This window comes from Chrysemys picta, chromosome 2 (genome assembly GCF_011386835.1).
Source record: "Chrysemys picta bellii isolate R12L10 chromosome 2, ASM1138683v2, whole genome shotgun sequence".
In the NCBI taxonomy this organism is placed as follows: domain Eukaryota; kingdom Metazoa; phylum Chordata; order Testudines; family Emydidae; genus Chrysemys; species Chrysemys picta.
Window position 1 is genome coordinate 5,724,265 of NC_088792.1, and position 10,719 is coordinate 5,734,983.

Below are 10,719 nucleotides of genomic sequence, written 5' to 3' on the forward strand. Positions count from 1 at the left end.
GGACTCTGCACTTGTCCTTGTTGAACCTCATCAGGTTACTTTTCGCCCAATCCTCTAATTGGTCTAGGTTCCTCTGTATCCTATCCCTACCCCCCAGCGTATCTACCACTCCTCCCAGTTTAGTGTAATCTGCAAACTTGCTGAGAGTGCAGTCCACGCCATCCTCCAGATCATTAATGAAGATATTGAACAAAACCGGCCCCAGAACCGACCCCTGGGGCACTCCACTTGAAACCGGCTGCCAACTAGACATGGAGCCGTTGATCACTACCCGTTGAGCCCGACGATCTAGCCAGCTTTCTATCCACCTTATAGTCCATTCATCCAGCCCATAATTCTTTAACTTGCTGGCAAGAATACTGTGGGAGACCGTATCAAAAGCTTTGCTGAAGTCAAGGAATAACACATCCGCAGCTTTCCCCTCATCCACAGATCTAGTTATCTCCTCATAGAAGGCAATTAGGTTAGTCAGGCATGACTTGCCCTTGGTGAATCCATGCTGACTGTTCCTGATCACTTTCCTCTCCTCTAACTGCTTCAGAATTGATTCCTTGAGGACCTGCTCCATGATTTTCCAGGGACTGAGGTGAGGCTGACTGGCCTGTAGTTCCCCGGATCCTCCTTCTTCCCTTTTTTAAAGATGGGCACTACATTAGCCTTTTTCCAGTCATCCAGGATCTCCCCCGATCGCCATGAGTTTTCAAAGATAATGGCCAATGGCTCTGCAATCACATCTGCCAACTCCTTTAGCACCCTGGGATGCAGCGCATCCGGCCCCATGGGCTTGTGCTCATCCAGTTTTTCTAAATAGTCCCCAACCACTTCTTTCACCACAGAGGGCTGGTCACCTTCTCCCCATACTGTGCTGCCCAGCGGGAGCTGACCAGTCTGGGACCTGACCTTGTTCGTGAAGATAGAGGCAAAAAAATCAATGAGTACATTAGCTTTTTCCACATCCTCTGTTAGTAGGTTGCCTCCCTCATTCAGGGGGCCCACACTTTCCTTGACTTTCTTCTTGTTGCTAACATACCTGAAGAAACCCTTCTTGTTGCTCTTAACATCTCTTGCTAGCTGCAACTCCAAGTGTGATTTGGCCTTCCTGATTTCACTCCTGCACGCCTGAGCAATATTTTTATACTCCTCCCTGGTCATTTGTCCGATCTTCCACTTCTTGTAAGCTTCTTTTTTGCGTTTAAGGTCAGCAAGCATTTTACTGTTAAGGCAAGCTGGTCGCCTGCCATATTTACTGTTCTTTCTACGCATTGGGATGGTTTTTTCCTGTAACCTCAATAAGGATTCTTTAAAATACAACCAGCTCTCCTGGACTCCTTTCCCCCTCATGTTATTCTCCCAGGGGATCCTGCCCATCAGTTCCCTGAGGGAGACAAAGTCTGCTTTTCTGAAGTCCAGGGTCTGTATTCTGCTGCTGTTCTTTCTTCCTTGTGTCAGGATCCTGAACTCGACCATCTCATGGTCACTGCCTCCCAGGTTCCCATCCACTTTTGCTTCCCCTACTAATTCTTCCCGGTTTGTGAGCAGCAGGTCAAGAAGAGCTCTGCCCCTAGTTGGTTCCTCCAGCACTTGCACCAGGAAATTGTTGCCTACACTATCCAAAAACTTCCTGGATTGTCTGTGCACCGCTGTTTTCCTCTCCCAGCAGATATCAGGGTGATTAAAGTCTCCCATGAGAACCAGGGCCTGCGATCTAGTAACTTCTGCTAGTTGCCGGAAGAAAGCCTGGTCCACTTCGTCCCCCTGGTCTGGTGGTCTATAGCAGACTCCCACCACAACATCACCCTTGTTGCTCACACTTCTAAACTTGATCCAGAGACTTTCAGGTTTTTCTGCAGTCTCATACCAGAGCTCTGAGCAGTCATACTCCTCTCTTACATACAATGCAACTCCCCCACCTTTTCTGCCCTGTCTGTCCTTCCTGAACAGTTTATATCCATCCATGACAGTACTCCAGTCATGTGAGTTATCCCATCAAGTCTCTGTTATTCCAATGCTTCATTCCAATATTCCAATATTTCATTTTTTACTAATCAGTATTTTCCAGTGTAGAAAGCACTGGGCTTCAATTGCAGCAAGGGAGGTTTAGGTTGCACATTAGGAAAAATTTCCTAACTGTCCTGGTAGTTAACCACCGGAATAAATTGCTTAGGGAGGTTGTAGAATCTCCATCATTGGAGATTTTTAAGAGCAGGTTAGACAAACATCTGTCAGGGATGTTCTAGATGGTGCTTTGTCTTGCCATGAGTGCAGGGGACTGAACTTCTGAACTCTCGAGGTCCCTTCCAGTCCTATGATTCTATGATTGATCCAATATTGTGCTCTAATATTTTTCATTGAAGCTTTATTAATGCAAGATAAAAAGAACCCCCGTGAATGGGGTTGGGTAGCGGGTCAACTCTTGAATCCCGGAGGAAGTTGCGTCTGAGTGTGCTTCAGTGGATTTATGTCCTCTCACCATTAATCACAATGGGCTAAACTCTATTATCCCTTGGCTCAAGTCTACCTAGCAGAGTTTAAGTGTAAGGCATTTCCATGGGGTAGAAAGTATCCTAACTACAGCGAGCCAAAATTCTTTGGCTGAAACTTTTTTTCAGAGAAAAGTGCATATTCAGCTACACCAGAATGTTTGCCCAATTGTATTGGGTTCTTCGGGATGGAAAAACATGAAATAAATCCATTTCCCCACTGCTAAACCTTGCTGTTCAGTGTCCCACCTCTGCATGGAGGGGTGAAAGTAAAGCTCTAAATCAGTGTTGGTGAGAACAGGCTTGTTTGCATTGGGAAGTTATTCCTGAGCAAGATAATATGTGAATTTAAGGCACTAGAGCTATCCAGGTATGGACACTCTTAATTTACTGGATTAAACTAAACCAGAAAATGGCATTCTTATTTGGCTACGGCTACACTACGGGGGGGGGGGGCATCCATTTCAGATACACAAATTCAGCTACGGGGATAGCGTAGCTGAATTCGACGTATCTGATCCGACTTACCCCGCTGTGAGGACGGCGACAAATCGATTGCCACGGCTCCCCCGTCGACGGCGCTTACTCCTACCTGGGCTGGTGGAGTACGCGCGACGATTCCGGGATCGATTGTCACGTCCCGACGAGACACGATAAATCGATCCCCGAGAGATCGATTTCTACCCGCCGATCCGGGCGGTAGTGAAGACAAGCCCAAAGGCCATCTAGGGAGTTACATTAAATAGCTGTAGCGTCAGTTTCCGTGTCGACCAGCCCTAAAGCAATAGAATTGTGTCAGTGGTGAGAATAGGGCTAATCAGTATATAGCAATGATGAGGAAAAAAAGAGTATGATCAAAAGAACTCTGTGAATAACTGATTTCTTGGTTTGCTGGCGAGACTGAAACATAAATGAAATACTTTCGTTTCTGGTTGACCCAAATTGATTTTTTTTTCAAAAATTTCCATTTTTTTGGCTGACTGACAAGTTGAATGAAATGTTTTGTTTGATCCGTTGCAGTTTTTGCAATTGTGATATTTTTTAATAAAATTGAAGTAAATTTTGAAACAAAAAGTCTTTAAAATGGGAAACTTAAAATATTTAGACCTTTTAGATTTTTCTGAGGTTTAGATCAAAGCAAAACAATCCAGCTCATTTGACACAGATTCATAAAATATTTCTGTTAAAATCTGCGTTGCTCAGAAAAAAAGGAGTTTGGTCCAACTGCCCTCTCCCCCCAGTTCTAATGAACACTATATCATGATACTCAAAGTAAAACTAGTCCAATTCAGATTAGTCATGAGGCTCACATTTTCAACAGGGAGGGTGGTTAACGGCTGGAATGAACGACCATGGGAAGTGACGGTTTATCCAGCTAGAGCGGCTGTGAAATCAAGACCCGATGGCTCTCCGGAAGATACACTTAATAAAATGCCAGTTAATGAGCTTAATACCGAGGATAACTGTATAGGACTGTGACCTGAGTTAATCAGTCAGACTAAATGATCTTATTGTCCTTTCTAGCCCTTAAAATCTATGATAAATGTCTAGCATTGCTGTAAGTAAACCTATAAAATCACTATATGGCATTGACAACGAGGAGTCCTGTGGCTCCTTAAAGACTAACAAATGTATCACGATAGTTTATGCCCAGATACATTTGTTAGTTTAAGGTGCCACAGGACTCCGCGTTGTCTTTGCTGAAACAGACTAACACGACTAACACTCTGAAATATATGGCATTGGTGGGAGTAACATTACATGAGCATTATTATTGATACTACTTCATTAATTCATTAGTATTGGGCTTAATCCCAACCCCATTCTGTTAGGTGCTGTACCAACATCTAACAAAACAAAACAAAAAAACCCAACCTCTGGCCAAAGGAGCTTGTAATGTAAGCTTAAAATAAGAGACAACGATAGAGATGACAAACAGATGGGGACCAGCACAAGGTGACATCAAGATGATTGAGAATAAAGCTGTATAACAAGTATATAGAGCCTTGTCAGAATTTGAGTTTTATTTTTTTATCATTTTAATTGATGATATCGATGTTTATTTTTAAGCCTTTTTTATTTTAAATGTTTAAACCTTTACAATTGCGGGAAATTATGGGGATCAGACAATGGGAGGTCAGACATTTTTTTTAATGACAGTCGACACTGAGATTCAAAAAGTTAAAGCTTTATAACTGTTAAAACACAAATGGTCGACATCATTTGTCACAATAGATAAAATAAATATCCTTAAATCAAACTCGAATACATTCTGAAGCTGCAATTTTTCTTACTTTGCCTGTCTGTAAATTTCAATTATTATTGATGGCAACATTTTTTGCGTTGGTTTGTGTGCATATGGTGAAATCAATATTTACCAACATTTATGGAGAAAAAATTATTCCTTCCCAGCCTAAGTATATACAATAACCCTGTTAAGAGTAGAGGTATGGAGCACTAGTATGAATATAGATGTGATCAATATAAAGACAAGTGCAAAGTACTTCACTCTAGAAGGGAAAATCAAATGCATAATACAATGTGGGGAATAACTGGCTAGGGAGAAGTGCTGCTGAGATGGATCTGGGAGTTCAAGTGGATCACAAGTTGACTAGGAGCCAACAATGAGGTGCAGTTGTGAAACAGGCTGTCTAGGGGGGATTACCAGGTCTGTTGTATGTCAGAGCAGGGCGGTGCTGGTTTGGCTCTGCTTGGCACTGGTGAGGCCTCAGTTGAAGTTCTGTGTCTAGATTTGGGAGCCGCACTTTAGAAAAGATGTGGGCGAATAAGAGAGAGTCCAGAGGGGAACCACAAAAATGACAAAAAGGGTTTACAAAACCTGATTGATTATGAAAGTTTTTTTAAAAATGGGCATGTTTGTTTTGAGACAAGACGACTGAGGAGGGACCTGATAAAAGTCTTCAACTACGTTAAGGGCTGTTCTAAAGGGGATAGAGATCAATTGTGGCAGCCCGTATGAGGCCCAGACACTAAAGAGAGCAAAAGCGTTGAATTCTCATAATCCGAGTCACATACTGAGCATTAATTAAAGTAACACATTAAGAAATTAAACCTAGAAGCAAATGTATTTTATTTTTAATCTCAGATAACATTGCAGGGCACCATTTCAAATAGATTAATGGTCAAGAAACAAGGAAAGGTGTCTATATTCCAACAGCCACATAATGACAGGACATTAGGTAACATTGTTCCACTCAAGCAATTGTAAACATAATTTCCACATGCTACATCAGTTCTTTGAGTTTCATTTAATTCTTGTACGACATTTGTGATACACAAATCAAGGCAGTAACACATAGCCCATACTACGATCCTTCTTCCAATTGTTCTTCTCAATTGACTGGAATGGTCATGGTGAACAAATTAGCTGAGAATGTTTTTCCAGCCTATCACCCTCTTAAGAGCATCCTTAACCTCCTTGTTCCTCAGGCTGTAGATCAGGGTGTTCAACATGGGGACTACCAGGGTATAAAACACAGCAGAGATTTTCTCCTGTTCCAGTGAGTAGCTGGAACTGGGCTGTATGTGGCTTAAGCTCACAGGTCCATAGAACATGGTGACAGCTGGTACAGGTGGAGAAGGCTTTGCGCCTGCCCTTGGTGGAGCAGATCCTCAGGATAGAGAAGAGGATGTACAGATAAGAGATTATGACAATCAGGAGGGTGGACATGGCAATAACCCCAGAGAACGCTACAAGCAAAATCTCACTGATGTGGTTATCAGAGCAAGCAAGCTTCAGCAATGGGTTAGTGTCACAAAAGTAAGGATTGATGACATTGGGTCCACAGAATGACAACCTCAGCAAGCCACATGTGTGAGTCAGTGAGTTCATGAGCCCCCCTACATGTAAGCTGGCCACTAGATGAATACAGACTCTCTTAGACATAACAGCGGTGTAGAGCAGAGGGTTACAGATGGTTACATAGCTGTCATACGCCATCACGGCCAGCAGGAACCCTTCTGTGCTCACAAACACAACAAAAGAGAAGTGTTGAGCAATACAGGCAGAGTAAGAAATGCCTTTACTCCCCAATAAGAAATTCACCAGCATCCTTGGAGCAAAGACTGAGGAGTAGCAGAGGTCAACAACGGACAGGTTACTGAGGAAGAAGTACATGGGGGTGTGGAGTTGGGAATCAACCCAGATCAACACAATCATCCCAAGATTCCCCACCAGCATAAGAACATAGATCACCAGGAACGCCACGAAGAGGGGTATCTGCAACTCCTGATGATCCGTCAGCCCCAGGAGGATGAACTGGGTCACCATGCTGTCATTGCCCTCAGCCATTTATAAAGGGTGCATGAAACCATACCTGCCGGGATAACAAGAGTGAGCAGCATGGAAGAAGGAAATTTCATGGCATGAATTAAATCTGAATGACACCACCAGGCTTGAATGTGGGTAGTGAATATCTTACAGGAAACCAGCCGCCGTGATATCTGGGAAGAGCTGGGATGGACCTTTCGATTTACACTCCCTTTTTAACAGGGCTGAGATTTTCAAGGCTGTCTAGGAGATTTAGATATCCAAGTCTCCATAAAATTGACTGGAATTAGGCATCCAGTTCCCCATAGGGAGTTTCCGGATTCATGTACATTATCACAAATTTTCTCCAATGAAATATACCTGGCATGGGTTTGAGTTTGAGCTAGATACTTTATATTGTCTGCTCACTGAGGGTAAGTTAGAAAGCACTCATACTTTAAATCCTTCCAGATTAGGGTGACCAGACAGTAAATGTGAAAAATCGGGATGGGGGTGGGAGGTAATTGGAGCCTATATAAGAAAAAAGACCCAGAAATCGGGAATGTCCCTATAAAATCGGGACATCTGGTCACCCTATTCCAGATAATCCTTTTAGATGACTGCAATGTCTGTTATGTCCCAGTCACTTGGTTACTGCTGCTTCATAACACATCCCCTGGCAGCGTTGCTAATCCCAAGCATTTGAAAACCATTATCTGGCTTCCAAAAAATCATGCAATTGGCTTAAAATCTTGAGATTTTTTAAAATAACACACAAAGGGTTTAGAGAGGGGGCAGGGAAGTGTAATTCTGTTTTCTACAAGATTTTTATATTTCAGAATTTGGTTTAGGAACAAACCCACAGGTTTTGAAAAGTCTCTGGAAAAGGGAATGGATCCCTGGAGTCATGGACACTGACAATTTTGGATGTTCCCAGCCCCCAGGGCAATCTGCATGTGTATCTGCTCCAAGGCCATGGACTCTGGAAGCTCTGAGGTTGCTAGCAGGCCACTGGGCAGGTTGCAAAGGAGCTGGGCAGGTGAACTAGCGGAAACCAGGCAGGATTCTGATGTAGGCAGAGTTTCCTCAATTCCGTGGTGCTGCAGTGAATTTGGCCCTTCTTGACGAAATGTTCCAATTTCACTCAGTCAGCAATTTGCAATGGAACAATGTTTCTGGGCCCTGGAGACAGTCAAGTTTTCAAGCTTTTCTTAACCACTCTGAGGGCTAGAAACATACTTAAAAAAATCTGAGATTCTTAACTGATCACATGACTGAAGGAGCTGAGGTTTTAAGCGAAGCATTAAATACCGTGAGAATTGGTAACTATGCCTTCAATCTATGCTAGCTGTGCTCTAGGAGATTTCTGGCCCCTTGTCTCCAGTCCCAGTTTCTTACGCCTACTAGTGGTGCACACTGCCAGGTCCTTCATCTCTCTAGGTCATTCGCCGTGACACAGGAATATGATACAGGCGGGAAATGGCGAAGGAATAACATTGGCACAGAAGCAACAATGGAAGGCTGTGTGCAAGGCTCTGAAGGAGGGAGGGAGGATGCTTGGAAGAGGGAGCATAGGGGGATTACATGAAGCCACAGGTGAGAGAATGAGATAAAAGGAGAAAATGCTGTATCAGAGAGGAGTGTGAGGAGAGTGGAGAGAGAAAGAAGGAAGAAAGAAGGCTGAAGAGACACGAAGGCAAAACTATGTAACACCTCAAAAGTGAGGCTTTCTCCATTTGCTTCCTTCTTCTGGCTCCCCCCGTCCCCATTTATTCGAACACAAACAGCTTGTTTTCAATCCAAGCCCCTTCACAGTCTATCAACACCATGAGGCTCATCTGCTATTGCAATGTCATCTATCGCCTCTGCCCTCCCACTGCTTCCCATTGGTTACAGTTTTCAAACAAACACGACCTTGACTGGGGCTGCCGCAGTGCAAATAATTCCTGTTATTTCCCCCTTACGGTTAGAGATCGGCCACACCAGAACCCACTGGATCCAAGTGTCCATCCTCCCCCTCCCCCTCCCCCACTCACACACATACACAACACTGGATAATGGTCAGACTGGCAGTAGGGGCACTAGACTGAGATAGTCCTTTAATTCCTGGCTCTGCTTCACACTCCCTCTCTTACTATGTTTTTCCAGAGAACTTAGTACAGTGGGGCATTGACCTCTAATTGATAACACGACAACCATAAATACAAATTTTATAACCCCGATTTAGCTCTATAATTGGCTGGAAAGCCCAGAATCTGAAAATCCTCAAAGGTTGAAGAAGTCGGATCTGAATCTGATTCCAGATCTGAAGTGTGTAACTCAGATTCATCTCTATGTATAATCCTGGATTCTTACCTAAGATCCATCTGGACCTTTCAGGGTCTTCCATGAACCATGTCCATTGCCACTGTAATTTACCCTGAGACAGAAAAATAAACAAACAAACAATGTCTGTCTCAAGTTGCAATGTTGACTGCGCTAACGTCACATTTCCAAGTAAATGGAGAAAATGGAAAGTTATGTTCAGGAATCAGAACTGAAGGAAAATAGCTATCCCACCTCCACTGAAGGAAAGAAGTATTCTATCATAGCTACTGGTGGAAGAGAGTGTTCAATCACTCTTTATCCCTAAGGGATCACATTAGGGCACCAAACACCTCATATATTCATTTCTGTGGCATTTAAGGATCAAGTCTCTGACGTCACACCTACAATGATAGTCTCAAGCCGGGCACAGAGGGGCTCATTACAATGCCCTCCTTGGTGCTCTAACATGCTAAGTAGATTTGTTTATTTGTCTTTGCTCAGTTTTATGGAAAGGTTTCGCTGTTTTGCTAAGTCACAGGAAGAAGTCTCAAGAGCAGTGTAACTGGAAAGGAATGGCTCAGTCTTTCTTTCCGTAGTGAGCACTCAGTGAATTCAGTGTCAAAATTAGGCTTAAAAGAAATCCAGATGTGTTAAACTATGGAAAAAGCACAGTTACAGCAAAGAAACAACTGTAACTTTGTTCGTGTAGATGCCAAGCAATCACCCTACCCTTACTATTAGTGCCTAATAGTGCCTTACAATTTACTGCCCCTGATTGGGTCAAACTGATTTTTCATACAGTTTAAGGCCAGAAGAGGTCAATGTGATCATTTAATCTGACCTCCTGCATAACAAAACCTTGCCCAATAATTTATGTATCGAGCCTATAATTATTATTTTTTCTAGCTCTCACACATCTTTTAGCTAGATATCCAGTTGGAATGACTTCAAGTGACAGACAATCTACTATTAGCAGGAGTGTTGTGAGCAAGACAAGAGAAGTAATTCTTCCATTCTACACAGCTCTGATAAGGCCTCAACTGCAGTATCGTGTCCAGTTCTGGGCGCCACATTTCAGGAAACATGGGAACAAATTGGAGAGAGTCCTGAGAAGAGCAACAAAAATGATGAAAGGTCTAGAAAACATGACTTATGAGGGAAGATTGAAAGAATTAGGTTTGTTTAGTCTGGAAAAGAGACGACTGAGAGGGGACATAACAGTTTCAAATACCTAACAGGTTGTTACAAGGAGGAGGGAGAAGAATTATTCTCCTTAACCTCTGATGATAGGACAAGAAGCAATGGGCTTAAATTGCAGCAAGTGAGGTTTAGGTTGGACATGAGGAAAAAATTCCTAATCGTCAGGGAGGTTAGGCACTGGAATAAATTGCCTAGGGAGGGTGTGGAATCTCCATAACAACGGGATTCCATAAAGAACTGTATTAAACATATTCATAAATTATCTGGGAAAAGGGGTAAACAGTGAGGTTTCAAAGCTTGCAGATGATACAAAACTACTCAAGATAGTTAAGTCCAAACCCGACTGCAAACAGTGACAGAGGGATCTCACGAAACTGGGCGATCACCCAAGGAAATGACAGATGAAATTCAGTGTTGATAATACAAAGTAATGCACATTAGAAAACATAATCCTAACTAGAC

General features: G+C 43.0%; 1 pseudogene; it reads right to left on the reverse strand.

Annotated features, from left to right (window-relative positions):
• Nucleotides 1-5,864: 5,864 nt before the first annotated feature.
• On the reverse strand, nt 5,865-6,792 carry LOC103307346 (olfactory receptor 5J3-like; annotated as a pseudogene).
• Between the last annotated feature and the right edge of the window lie 3,927 nt (nt 6,793-10,719).